The sequence below is a fragment of the Malania oleifera genome, chromosome 5, assembly GCF_029873635.1.
Source record: "Malania oleifera isolate guangnan ecotype guangnan chromosome 5, ASM2987363v1, whole genome shotgun sequence".
Lineage (NCBI taxonomy): Eukaryota > Viridiplantae > Streptophyta > Magnoliopsida > Santalales > Ximeniaceae > Malania > Malania oleifera.
In genome coordinates, this window is record NC_080421.1 from 11194952 (window position 1) to 11211312 (window position 16361).

Consider the following 16361-nt stretch of genomic DNA (forward strand, 5'->3'; position numbering starts at 1 on the left):
CTCTAATTCACCATAACTGATAATATGAGAAGGATCTGGGATGTATTTTATCAACATAGATGCATGGAATACGTCATGGATCTTGGAAAACATAGGTGGCAAAGCTAGCTTGTAGGCAACCGGCCCCACTTTATCTAGAATCTCAAATGGACCGATAAACTAGGTATAAGTTTACCCTTCTTGTTGAACCTCATATCCCCTTTCAACAGAGGCTATCTTCAAAACACATGATTACCACATCAAATTCCAGATTCTTGCGGCGATTATCAGCATAACTCTTCTGTTGGCTCTAAGCTACACTGATTCATCTCTTGATAAGCCAAACTTTATCATGCGCTTGCTGAACAAGCTATGGCCCCACTACCTCGCACTTACCCCACTTCATCCCAAAATAAGGAGAACAACATCCTCTTTCCTATATATAGCTTCAATGGTGCCATGCCGATACTGGTCTAATAACTGTTTTTATACGAAAATTCTACCAATGGCATGAACTGAGTCCAACTACCCCCAAAATCCAATACGCACGCTCGGAGCATATCCTCCAATATCTGTATTGTCATCTCAATCTGCCCATCTGGCTGAGGATGGAATGTCGGCTAAACGATAACTGAGACCCTAGAAGCTTACTGCAAGTTTCTTCAAAAAAACGTGAATAAAACGCGGGGGGTCTCGATTCGACATAATCGATACTGGCACCCCATGAGAACGACATCTCCTGATATAAATCTCCGCCAAAACGGTTAAGGGAGACAAGTAGCTGATCTTAATAGGTAAAAAGTGTAGGTCTTAGTTTAACGATCAACAATCACAAGAGACATTATAGCCACGTAACGCGTCGGTAGGCTTGACATGAAGTCCATAGATATACGATCCACCTCCAACACTAGGATAAAAATGCGGCTGCAACTGATCAATGCCGGCCTCTGATGCTCAGGCTTGTACCTGTTGGCAAGCAGACACTGGGCTACATATCAACATCTCTCTTCCCGCTGCTCTCCATCTTCTTCCCCCTGCTTCCATCTCTCAATCTCCCATCTTCCACCTCACCTCACTCAAAACGCACAGACAGCGGCGCCCCACTCTCCTCTCGGTCTCTCTCTCTCCAACTTATTTCTCTCATACACACCCCAACCGAGCCACCACACCACAGTTTCTCCAGCGTTCTCACCCGGCCACACAACAATCAGTCAGACTCCACCACTGCAAGGCTTTCAACTTTCTCTTCTCCCGCACAGCCGGAGCATCAGAACATAACCACAGGCCACCCGGCATCATTCCCTGCCAACCCATCAACCCGGCGTCCCGTGGTCACCACCAGCACAGCATCCAACCGGCCCTATCTGTCTCTCCGGCCACCACACCGCCGAGATCCACTACAGCTCTGCAGCCCCTCCCTTCCTAGCTCCGGCCCACGCGGAACAACCGTCAACACACCACCGACGCGGAGAGGTTCTCTTCCGTCATCGCTGCTCAGACACGCCGTCGCCTCTCACCACTAGCCATTACTTCCCCATTGCTCGTCGTCTCCTCTGCTGCTGCAACTCCTTGACCCATACTCATTCCTGCAACCCCCACTGTAAGCTATCCGGTACACACACACCAACACAACCACTCACTCACTGAACTATGCATGCTGTTTCTCACACACACAATGCATATATATATTTTATATTTTTTATTATGTTAATATAATGTAGATATCTATATATATAGATATGGTATATATTGGTTTTTTGTTGGGAGTTTAATACTTAAGTTTAAATGTTTATATATTTGCATCTATATGTATATACTATATTTGACCATATAGTACTATTATTTGTATATTATTTGAATAGTAAAATCATATATTTATATATACTGTTATTCGTTGTTTTGTATGTTATTATTTAATAATGTTGTTTAGATTGTTCTATATTCCATTAATCTATTATTGTATGATTTGTGTAATATAGTGCTAATATGGTTATCACTCATAGGTGTATAGGTATTTATAGTATTATATGATTTATATATCAGTATTAGTATATTATTACTTAGTTTTGGTTTTTATATTCGCATTGTTTTTATATTAATTATATAGTATTAGTGATTGGGACGTACGTTTGTATTATTATTAATTTACATGATCGCGTTATTCTTATGGTTACTGGTTTTGTAATTACTATAGTAAATTACGGCATAGTTTGGATTTATTATATATTAAAGTTTATATTGATTTTATTAGTATTAATATTCTATTGTTTGCATATGGTTGTATTATTATTATGGTGGATTGTTTTATATTATTGTTATATGCGATTTTGGGTTTATTATTATTAGATTGTTTTCATTATTTGTTTAGGTTTATATAGTTGTTTGCGTTATTTATATTTTGGTTATCGTTGGCAGGTTGATAATATCTATTAATATTGTGTTTTAGTATTTTTAATGTATTTAGGGCATGTTTTTTTAGGTATTTCAATAGTATAATAGATATTATATTATATATTTATTCTATCATATTTGTAGTATTTTAATGTACACATATCTTTATCTTGGTACCTTAGTAGTTTGAGATAGGTTAGGAGTGTATATTAGGTACATGTAAAAAATTGCTGCCCTTACACTATATATTCTTAATTTTGTATTCTCGACCGTATTTGATTTATTGTATCTTGATGTACTTTTAGGGTTGAAATTGCTTCCATATAAATTATGTACGTAGGGTTTTTGGTCATTATTGTACTCTCTTTGTATTTAATATTTGTATAGTTAAGGTTGCGTGTTAATTTTGGTTGCCATATTAAATAGGTAATTATTAATTTTAGAATTAACTTGTTTCCATAAATTCAATTATTTTCTTGCCCGTTTTAGTAGTTTACATATTTTAAATTCGATTTGTTTTCCTTAATTAATTATTAGCACATGTATGTCTTGTGCATATCTTTGACCGCGTGTTAATATTAGGATAAATATCATATTATTTAAATATGTATATTGTTAGTTAATGATATTTAGTATTGTTACTGTTAATATTATTATTGTTACCATTATTGTCATTTATTATTATTATTATTATTATCATATCTATTACTACTATTAATATTAGTATTGTTATTAGTATTAGTATTATTTATTAACGTTATCATTCTTATCATTATTAATAATATTATCATTATTTTTAGTATTTTATTTATTCAATCTTATACGTACTATGGTATATATTTTGATAAAATATTTTCTTGATTTTTAAATCCCTATGATTTTATTGCGAGGGTATGAGCCTTCGGGCATCACGTACCCTAAGCTCTGAGGGAATATATATATATATATATATATATATATTATCTTTATTTATTATTATTTTATTTATTTATTTATTTATTTTTTACATGTACTTATAAATTCATAAAAAAAAGGAGTAATTTAAAAAATTATTAGATTAACTTAGGGATAATTTTAAATTAATTAGGTACCGTTCGTAAGAACAGGCGCGTAGGGGGTGCTCGTACCTTCCCCTCGCGTAACCGAACTCCCGAGCCTAACTCTGGTAATGTAGACCGATTCTACCCCTAACGGGGTAGTAATCATGTGTTCTAACCGCACTAAAGGTTAGTGGCGACTGCTACACCATATTTTTCTATGAAAATATTAAACTGATTTTAATTTCGCCGCCCGGGGCACACGCGCTCCCGGGACGCTCACACACTTCTTAAAACCACATCAACCATCCAATCTCACATCACTCTGTACAGTGGCATTAAAGCAAATATCATGATAAATCATGAACACATAGCATCGGTACCATGCAAGTGTTAGCCTAGACCAAACCAACCAAATTTTGATAACATATAGCATATACTGAAATAGTGATACATGAATATTTCATATCATTAATTATCAAATCAATCATATCATTTTGCATGTATACGTATATCATGAAAATCATCGGCCCGTACGCCTGTATTTCACATTTTACCATAGCTCAGCCCGTATGCCGACAAATCATATCCATAGCACAACTCGTACGCTGGCAAATTATTTCCATAGCTTAGCCCGTACGCCGGCAAATCATATCCATAGCACAACCAGGACGCTGGCAAATCATTTTCATAGTTCGGCCCGTATGTCGGCAAATCATATACATAGCTCAGCCTGTACGCCAGCAAACATATAAAAATCTCGGCCCATATGTCGGTTTTCCATTATAAAAATCCATATCTTTATCATATTTTTAGAAAATAGTATTTTATAATAATTTCCACTCATGCCACGCGAAACAAGTTTTTCATATATTTAACATACCATCATTTTTAGCAGTATTTCCCAAATATAAAACATATATAAATATATATATTTTCATGAAATCAAATGTTGTAATAATATACATATTTTTCATAAAATACTAGCTTAATTTATCCCCTTAATTCTTGAAAAGCCCCTAGGAGAAATACTCCTGCACTCGTAGGGTTCCCCGCTCAACACCCTGAAAACAACATTTTCCAGAACTAAAGTTCAGTATTTCTATGCGTACTACACTTTCTACAACTATCAAATAGCCAAATACTAAGTAAAAAGTCTTACCCTAAATCTGGGATGGTTTCCAACTCAGCCCCACCGACAATCCGTTCTGGCAAACTTGTAGAGAACTTTCCCACAAGCTTTGTGGTGGCCTCATATCGTCGATCCGGCAGAAAATCAACCCGAGATCTTAGAGAGAAGGGAGGAGGGCGGTAGAGGAGAGAGAAGGAGGAGTATTTGCGTAGATTTTTGGCTAAAAATGAATTTTACCCGTACTTATACACTGGCCTTCGTTGATGAGCCACGTTGCCTCATTAACGAGTTCATGAAGAAGACTCGACAACAAACTCTCTCCTCGTCAATGAAATTCAGAATCCCTCAAACCCTTGCTCGGTATTTTCTCATCAAAGATTCCTGTCCTCGTCGACGAGCTCCACTTATACCCTCGTCGACGAATCCCCTATGTTCATCAACGAGGAGCTGAAAAATTCCTCAGGTTATTACATTCACCCCTCTTTATAAAAATTTCGGCCTCAGAATTTACTGTTCACGTAACTCATCATCCCTTAAAGGCAAAACGGTCTACTTATTTTATTACTTACCCTCACTTATAGTGAAGGAATACCATGATTACATTCCGAGTCCTGGGAGATTTCCTAAACAAAAGAATATTCTCCCAAAACTAAAATACCACTTACTAATTAAACCATTACATGTACTTGTAAAAGAAACACTACTTAACTATTTACATTTACTTGATTAAACCTCTTGGAATAATTGCAGATACTTCTGTTTCATCTGCTCCTCGGACTCCCAAGAAGCTTCTTCTACCGAATGATTCCTTCACAAAACTTTTCCAGAGGAATCTTTTTGTTACGTAACTCCTGCACCTTCCTATCCATAATTTGTATTAGTACCTCCTCATACACCAGTGAATCACTGAGTTCTAATTCACCATAACTGATAATATGAGAAGGATCTGGGATGTATTTTATCAACATAGATGCATGGAATACGTCATGGATCTTGGAAAACATAGGTGGCAAAGCTAGCTTGTAGGCAACCGGCCCCACTTTATCTAGAATCTCAAATGGACCGATAAACCTAGGTATAAGTTTACCCTTCTTGTTGAACCTCATATCCCCTTTCAACAGAGCTATCTTCAAAACACATGATTACCCACATCAAATTCCAGATTCTTGCGGCGATTATCAGCATAACTCTTCTGTTGGCTCTAAGCTACACTGATTCTATCTCTGATAAGCCAAACTTTATCATGCGCTTGCTGAACAAGCTCTGGCCCCACTACTCCCCGCTTACCCACTTCATCCCAAAATAAAGGAGAACGACATCTCTTTCCATATATAGCTTCAAATGGTGCCATGCCGATACTGGTCTAATAACTGTTATTATACGAAAATTCTACCAATGGCATGAACTGAGTCCAACTACCCCCAAAATCCAATACGCACGCTCGGAGCATATCCTCCAATATCTGTATTGTCATCTCAATCTGCCCATCTGACTGAGGATGGAATGTCGTGCTAAACGATAACTGAGACCCTAGAGCTTACTGCAAGTTTCTTCAAAAAACGTGAATAAAACGCGGGTCTCGATCTAACATAATCGATACTGGCACCCCATGAGAACGACCTATCTGCTGAATATAAATCTCCGCCAAACGGTTAAGGGAGTAGCTGATCTTAATAGGTAAAAAGTGGTCGGTCTTAGTTAAACGATCAATAATCACCCAGATGACATTCTAGCCACGTAACGCCGTCGGTAGGCTTGACATGAAGTCCATAGATGTACGATCCCACCTCCACACTAGGATAAATAACGGCTGCAACTGACCTGTCGGCCTCTGATGCTCAGCTTTTACCTGTTGGCACATCAGACACTGGGCTACATACTCAACAATCTCTCTCTTCATACCACTCCACCAGTACGACTCTTGCAGATCTTTGTACATCTTCGTACTACCTGGATGAACTGTATACAAAGATCTGTGAGCCTCCTCAAGAATGGTCCTCTTAATATCCATATCGATAGGAACACATAATCTAGAATGGAACCGCAAAGCGCCATCATCTGCAACACTGAATTCCTCCCTCTGACCATTCTGCACTTTATCCATCACCTTTGCTAATTCTAGGTCTTCTTTTTTAGTAGTTTTAATTCTTTTTTGTAGAGTAGGCTGCACCACTAAACTGACAATGTGAGCTTAAGAACCATTTTCAACTAACTCAATGCCAAGTCTCTTCAGATCCATCATGGTCGGATACTGGATCTCCATAGCCACCAACACTGGTTCCTTGGATTTTCTGCTCAATGCATTAGCTACCACGTTTGCTTTCCCTGGGTGATAACTGATGGTACAGTCAAAGTCTTTAATAAATTCTAACCATCTTCTCTGCCTTATATTAAATTCCTTCTGCGTGAAAAAGTACTTCAAACTTTTATGGTCGGAAAAGATCTCACACCGCTCACCATACAAGTAATGGCTCCAAATCTTCAATGCGTGTACAACTGCAGCCAATTCAAGATCATGGGTAAGGTAGTTCTTTTCATATTCCTTAAACTATCTAGATGCATACGCCACCACCCTGCCATGCTGAATCAATACACAGCCAAGTCCCCCCAAGGACGCATCACTGTAAATAATATAAAACTCACCCCCTGATGGGATTATCAGCACCAGCGTTGTGACTAGCCTTTGCTTCAACTCTTGAAAACTCTGCTCGCTGCTGTCGTCCCCCTCAAATCTAACATTCTTCTTAGTCAGTCGTGTCAAAGGCCCCGATAACGCTGAGAATCCCTCTACAAAACGATGGTAATACCCAGCTAGCACCAAGAAACTCCTAATCTCCTAGACATTCCTCGGTCTAGCCCAATTCACTATGGCCTCAACTTTACTAGGATCCACAGAAATACTGTCTCCGGACACAACATGCCCCAAGAACACGGCCTTCTCAAGCTAGAATTCACATTTACTAAATTTGGCATACAACTTATTTTCCCGTAGCATATGCAGAACCTGCCTCAAATGCATCTCATGCTCTTCATAGCTCCTCGAATAGACCAGTACATCATCAATAAAAACAACAACGAATTGGTCTAGGTATTGATGGAAGACTCTGTTCATCAAGTCCATAAATATTGCAGGAGCGTTCATCAAACCAAATGGCATAACAAGAAATTCGCAATGCCCGTACTTGGTCCTGAAAGCCATCTTCGAGACGTCTTCTGCTTTCACTTTTACCTGATGATAACCAGATCTGAGGTCAATCTTCAAATACACCCGTGTACCTTGGACCTGGTCAAACAAATCGTCGATAAGGGGTAGAGGATACTTGTTCTTGATTGTCACTTTATTAATCTCCCTATAGTCTATACACATCCTCATAGATCCATCTTTCTTCTTCATAAATAAAACTGGAGCTCCCCACAGAGATACACTAGGTTGTATAAAGCCCTTATCGAGCAGATCTTGTGACTGATCCTTCAATTCTGCCAATTCTGCTGGTACCATTCAGTAAGGTACTTTGGAAATCGGCGATGTACCTAGAAGTAGATCAATAGGAAAATCTACCTCATGATCAGGTGGCAAGTCTGGCAACTCATCTAATAAAAACATCTGTAAATTCCTTTACTACATGCGTGCTAGCAAGTTTCAATTCATTCTCGGACATCTCGTTCACAACTATCACAAACCCCTGACAACCACTCAACAGTAGTCTCCTGGCCTGGATAGCTGAAACTAGTTGAGACGGGGATTGCACCTGCGATCCTACAAACCTGAATTTCATTTTCCCTGGAGGTCTGAATATCAATTCTCGTGCTCGGCAATCTATGCTAGCAAAATTAGCTGCTAGCCAATCCATACCAAATATAACATCAAACCCATGTATGTCCAGCACTATCAAATCAGCAAACAAAGTCTTCCCTTGGATATCAACTAGACAACCTCTGAGCACCCTACTACATCTCACTACTGACCTAGTCGGTGTAGATACCAACAACTCAGTGTCTAACAATTGTGTTTATGCCCCATATAGTTTAGTGCACCCAAAAGACACAAACGAGTGTGTGGCACCTGAATCAAATAATGCAATAACTTTAAAAGAAAGCATAACAACCATACATGAGACCACGTCACCCGCCGTCTCAGTGTCACTTGGCGTCAACGCAAACACTCTGGTTGGAGCCGTATTCCTCTGTTGGCCCCCATGTGGTGCCTGATAACCTCCCCGGTATGGTCTGGGAGCTGGAACCGCATCTGGTGGGGTAGGGCAGTCTTGCACTATATACCCCGGTCTACCGTAGTGGTAGAAGACAACTCCACCTGCTCATCACTCTCCCCAGTGCCTCTTAGCACAAGTCTGGCAGACAGAGGGACCCTGCACTGCCTAAACCTCGCGTACTCCAGTCTCTAGTCTCTGCCATCTTCCATGATTACCTCTCCTCCACTGACTCGATCTATGACCCTACTGATAACCTGTAGATGCAGATCTCTTCCTTTGTCCTTGCTCCTCTACATCCAGTCGCTCACCAACCTCTGCCAAGGCTGCTCTATTGACTAGCTCGGAAAAATCCTGGATTCGTAGCACCACCACCTGCTTGAATATACTCCACCTCAAGCCTCTCTCAAACTACCTCTTTTTTTTCAAATCATCAGGGACAATGTACGAGGTGAAACAAGAGAGCTCGATGAAACGCATCGCATACTGCTAAAATGATAACTGTCCCTGCTTCAGACTCATGAACTCTTCCACTTTAGCCTCCCTGACAGTAGCTGGAAAATATCTATTAAAGAAAAACTCCTTAAACCGGTCCCATGTCATGGCTATCGGAGTCGCCCTCTGCTGCTCCAGTAGTCTCATCGCAGTCCACCACCTCTCGACCTCTCTCGTCGGTCTATAGGTGGCAAGGAGGACCCTCTATTCCTCAGTACACTACAACACAACCAAGAATTTTTCGGTCTCCTACATCCAGTTCTCAGCGGCTGCATAATTGACTCCTCCTGAAAAGGCCAGAGGATTCAACTTCGTGAACTTCTCGATAGTGCACCCATGGCCAACTGATGGACCACCCTGCTCCCTTGAGCTCTTAGTGATCTCAGTCATAACCTGCTGAGTCACGCTACGTAATACCGCATCAGAGTCGATCCCAGCTACACCTGATGGCCCTGCTCCATCACTGCCACTCACATGGGCACTATTTCCTCCTTGATCCATCCTGAAAACAACAAACGCAACTTAGAAATTCTATCCTTATAATTTACCCACCTAACCTCACCACTTATCTTAACATTCCCAACTTATTTCCAATCCCTAGTTCTACCTTCTAGGAACACAACACGATAATAGTTTACTATGATTTTCCTGAAATCGTCACCCCAGGAAAAACACAGAAACTATCACGGAAGTCCTGCCTCTAGACTGTAGAACAAAACCGTAAATCATTTCCTAAAGTCTACAGAACCTAGCAACCAAGGCTCTGATACCAAATTGTGACGACCTGCTTAATTTCCACATTTTTTTTTTCATAATATAATACAATATCACAAAGCTCAGCAGATCATAATCCACCTGGACCCGTGGGTACTAGGGATACATCAGAATACATAACGGAAGCCAAAGCAACATGAAACATACAATTATAATATCATAAATACAAAACCATCCATCATAATACCAGATTCATTACATCCACTGTATTTAAGTATATACATCCCAAAAGAAAAATCTAGGGACATTTTCACAAAATCCTACTATCCCTACCAAAACTTACCCTTCAGAGAGGGTAAATCAACAACACTAAGTCAGCAAAGCTTTACCAGCTCTCTTATCAAGGGCTCTTGAAATGTTTATAAAATTTTGGGGTGAGACACCTCTCAGTAAGGGAAATAAACTAACACTAGTGTGTGGCAACATGAGTATTTATGTGGTATACATAGAATTATAAACATAACCAGTAAAACTGTACATATATTATTTCTAGGAAAAACATGTATAACCAAAACATTGCAGAACATAATTGTTTCCATAGCATAGTTCATCTCATATAAATAATAATACAAAAACATTCCTAGTAGGTTAGCTGGCTATTGTCATGTATTGCCCCCACATGACTGGGTTGTGTGGCCTGAAGGCGGAACCTGATAATGGTTGGCCGATCACTGCCAAGTCGAGAGTATAGTCTGTAAGTCCGATGGGTCTGCCAGAGCTGGTCCATACACCAAGGGCGCTCACACACTTCTTAAAACCACATCGACCATCCAATCTCACACCACTCCGTACAGCGGCGTTAACACAAATATCATGATAAATCATGAACACATAGCATCGATACTGTGCAAGTGCTAGCCTAGACCAAGCCAACCAGGTTTTGATAACATATAGCATATACTAAAATAGTGAAACATGGATATTTCATATCGTTAATTATCAAATCAATCATATCATTTTGCATGTATACGTATATCATGAAAATCATCGGCCCATACGTCGGTATTTCACATTTTACCATAGCTCGGCCCGTATACCAACAAATCATATCCATAGCACAGCTCGTACACTGGCAAATCATTTCCATAGCTCAGCTCGTATGCCAGCAAATCATATCCATAGCACAGCCTGTATGTTGGCAAATCATTTCCATAGCTCGGCCCGTATGCCGACAAATCATATACATAGCTCGGCCCATACGCCGGCAAACATATAAAAATCTCGGCTGGTACGCCGATTTTCCATTATAAAAATTCATATCTTTATCTTATTCCCAAAAAACAGTATTTCATAATAATTTCCACTCATACCACACGAAACATGTTTTTCGTATATTTAACATACCATCATTTTCAGCAATATTTTCCAAATATAAAGCATATATAAATATATTTATTTTCCTGAAATCAAATGTTGTAATAATATACATATTTTTTATAAAATATTATCTTAGTTTATCCCCTTGCCTGATTCCTGAAAAGCCCCTAGGAGAAATACTCCTGTACCCATAGGGTTCCCCGCTCAACACCTTGAAAACAATATTTCCCAGAACTAAAGTTTAATATTTCTACACGTACTATGCTTTCTACAACTGTCAAATACTCAAATACTGAGTAGAAAGCCTTACCCTGAATCTAGGATGGTTTCCAACTCAGCCCCATCGACAATCCGCTCCAGCAGACTTGCAGAAAACTTTCCCAGGAGCATCGTGGTGGCCTCAAATCGTCGATCTGGCAGAAAATCGGCCCAAGATCTTAGAAAGAAGGGAGGAGGGGTGTAGAGGAGAGAGAAAGAGGAGTATTTGCACAGGTTTTCGGCTAAAAATGAATTTTATCCCTACTTATACACTGGCCTTCGTCGACGAGCCACGTCACCTCGTCAACGAGGTCATAAAGAAGACTCGTCGACAAACTCTCTCCTCGTCAAAGAAATTTAGAATCCCTCAAACCCTTGCTCTGTGACGCCCCAACCCGCCAAGTGGGGCCCGAGTGCCACGTGTTTCAATCACCTGTATCTGATACCATAATTAACATACACACAGCGGCACATAAATAAATAACCTAAAATAAATACCAAAGTTCTATATAACAACCAAAAACCAACACTACAACATCCAAATATTTATCTCCACAACCAGTATTTAAAATATAATCTCGTACAAATATATCTATACATATATCAGTATCTCACAATACCCCAAAAAAAAACTACCACAAACAGTCCCAGCCTAGGCCTTCAAACCCAGTCTCCAGAAGAACCTGAAAAATTGTTAATCCACTAGGGTGAGACACTTCTCAATAAGGGTGGAATAAATTATAACAGTGTGTGACAAATGAGTTTTAATATTTATATCTCAAAATAAACTGCTTCTCATATAACATCAATAACAACTGAGAAAATGTACCATTAATAACATTCCCGACATCCAATATCACACACACATTCAATATGCACAAGTACATAATTTTTATGCAAGCGAAAGTCCCCAAGGATAAGGAAGATTACCCGCCCATACAAGTAGCTTCCCTCTGCTCCGGTACTAAAAACTACCTACTAGAGCACTCACCTTACTCAATAAGTCCTCAGGTGAAGAATTACTTCGCTGCCAGTCCACACATATTTATTATTTTAAAGGCGAATGTTTCCGAGGATCGGGATGTCTACCCGCCCATACAAGTAGCATCCCTTTGCACTGATACCAAGAAACTACCTAACAGAGCACTCGCCTTTCTCAGCAAGCCCCCGGTGGTATGTTTACCTCGCCGCATGCAAACACATGCATTCACAATATGCTATACCATTATTTTTATGTTATAATTAAATTCACATGTGCACAACACATCCACACAGGAATCATGCATCTCATACTTCATCTTTTAATGTCCTCAGTACGTGGCCCACACAGAGCAACTGCGTACATGTCAATACGTGGCCCACACAAGCACCTATGTACTTCTTATCTACATCTAGCCCACACAGGCACCACTAACCACACAGGGTACATAACATGGCCCACACAGGTGCCATTATCCACACAGGATATAACGTGACCCACACAGGCACCACTACCCACACAGGGTATATAATGTGATGACCCAAAAATATATATATATATATATATATATATATGATTAAAGTACAATAATAATAAAATAATAAAAATAGTCATTAAGTTAATATCAATACAGAAGTGTTTTTCTGTAGGATCCTTGATTCCATGTTTGATGCCTAAGAAAGACCTTGTCTTAGCGAGTGCTCAGAGACCATTGCGGCTCAGTCGCTCCCTAGAGGTCGACCTGGTCAAAATGGAATTTCATAGGATAAACAGGATAGACACTATTTGTACACGTAAATAAGTATATATACATAAAATAGTGTTTTGACAGACATAATTTGTCGAAATACATAATAAGATAATAATAATATAGGTATCATATGTGGGGCCCACAAGACTATGTAGGGTCCACATGAGTCCCGGAGCCACAAGACATTGTTTATATACGTAAATAAGTACATAAAATAATGTTTTAACTGATATAATTTTGTAGAAATATATGATAAAATAATAATAATATAGGTATCCTATGCGGGGCCCACAAGACTGTGTGGGGCCCACATGAGTCCCGAAGCCGTATGGAGGTTTTCACAAGTCTCAAAGCTATGTAGGATGCATAAAATCGTATAAGAGTTATTCGAGTTACGTAGGATCCATTCGGGTCTCGAAGTTGTGTGGGGGCCCACATGAGTTTTTAAAATTTAAATTTAATTCTTGTTCAAAAATAAATAATAAAATAAATAAATACTAAAAGTAGTTTAAAATTAATAACAATGATAATAATGATTAGAAAAAAAAAGATAATAAAATAATAGAATAATTAATTAAGTTATTGATTAATTAATTAAGTAAGTAATTAATTAAAAAAATTATTTAGTGGGAATGGTGGCAAGCACTCCCACATGGCCTCCATCCCTATCCCATACACAACCCATACCTTGCCCATTCTTTAATTTTTAATAATTATAATTTCACCCATCTCCCCACACTTTTACAAATTTCATTTCTTCCCCAAAATTTTCCTATAAATAGGAAGCTCTCAACCTTCATTTTTCACAACAATTTTCCAAGGAAGAGAAGAATTAGTGAGTGAAAGAATTTGTGGTGGAGAGAGAATTTTGAAATAAATTCTCAATCACCCACTTTTTCCGATCTCATTTCTTAAAGATAATTATTGTGTTCGTAGCACACGGTAAAAGAAGAAGGTAAGTAAATTTTGATTATGTTAGTTTCTTTTTATTTTAAATTCATACCCGAATTTATTTTGTACGTAAATTTTAATTATGTTACTTAGTTCCACAAAATTTCCATGAGTTTATTTTTACGCATATTTAATTATACCAGTTCTATCTTTAATATACTTGCATCTATTTTTGGGTTAAGAAATGTTCCAATCCCCTCGGGTAAATTTTCAGCATTTCTTTCTATTCAAAAATAAAATTATATATATATTTAACACAAAAATTGTGTGGCATGAGTTTATTTGTACGTTGCATTTTTATGAAAATATGAGTAAAGATGAGATTTTCACGATATTATTTTTAAATTGCATAAATTATAATAAGATGATTTTAAAACCTCTTATGGCAACGAAAGTTCAAAATTACAGATGCTCGGTACCGCAGCTTAAAGTTTATACGGATCAGAGTGCACCCACACTGTTTACAGAGTGGTTATTTATGTTAATGGATTTCTCCTGAGTGCACACCTGGTTCCGGACCAAGACTTAATAAGGAAAATCTCACTTAAAGTTTATGTACGTTGATTTAGTTTGGTCGGCCAGCCAGCTAAGTCCAGTCTTCGGACCGCACAACCCAGTCATGGGGGTAAACATGACTTATGGCAAACAGGCCTAAGGGTGGGTTTTTATAATATATGTTCATACATATTTAATTACGTATACAAGTTACTGATGATTTGAAGGAAAAGTGTAAGTTTACGTGAAAAGGATCATTTTGGTACTTAAATGACGATATAAGGAAAACGTATAAGGAAAAGTATATGTATGTTTATCATAAAATATTTTTACAGTTTTAAAGTTAAAAGTTTAATTTAGCAGTTATAGTATATGATTATAAAAATTTACTGTTGAAATTGATGACAAAAGTTTTATGCAAAAATTTTTAAATTTATGTTTATTCTAAAAGCAGTCTTGAAGTTATAGTATTAAATATTATTTTACGAAATTCTTTAAAAGCTCATTTTGGCCACACACTAATAATAATCTTATTTACTTACTGAGCGTCGTCTCACCCCAATCATATTTTATTTCAGATAACTCTGAAGGACATGTCGGAAATCAGGCTTAGCAAGCATGTAGGTGGGGATTAGAAAAATAAAGATTAATTAGAAATATAGTATGATTTCAGATATTTACGTTTGTGTAATTTTCTTCTTTGAAATAAGTGATTGTAACATGAATAATTAGCGCTCTGGTTTGAATAAAAATTGAGTTTATTTTGCTTCCGCTGTAAATCAGTAGTAAAAAGTTAATATCCCAGGCCCCTCGGGGTCGGGGTGTTACATTTGGTATCAGAGCAATAGGTTATAGGTTCTGTAGACTTTAAAGAAAATAATTTTACCAGAGCATAGGATATAGGTTCTGTATAATCTAATATATAAATTTTATCAGAGCATAGGTATAAAATATGATTTGGGTAGGATTGGGTAGTTTAAAATATTTATTTTAGTTTGTTATATTATTATACGTTAATAATAGATTTATGATTTTAAGATAACATTTGATCATTATTTAAGAATGGATCCTAAAGATAGTAGCATTGGAGGAAATGAGATTTATGTGAAGGCTCCCAATGACAGGTAATAATTATAAATTCTCTAAGAAAAATAGTAGTATTATTGAAGACACGTTAATTAATTTAATTATGTTATTTATGTTTGTAGAAACACGTACCCATATTAATGATTTATAATTAATTGTCAAATGCATTAATAATTTAAATTTTTTTTTATATATAAATATAATAATAAAATCTGAGATTTAATTATTTTCACTGTTGTTATTTTCACTAAATATATAAGAAATAACCCATTAAACCCTACCGAATTTAGAAGTGCTACACATACAAATAGATATGAACAAACGGTCTATTATGAAATCTGAATTTACCCAAAATTTCTTTGCATGTATAAGTTGGATATGAATATGTATTTTTTTTTTTTACATCACATATTCAGTTATCAACAGAACATTCAAGCTTAATTTAGGAAAATATATTTTAGCAAAATCTTTAATTTTAATTTTGTATTAATTTATAAGGAATTAAATA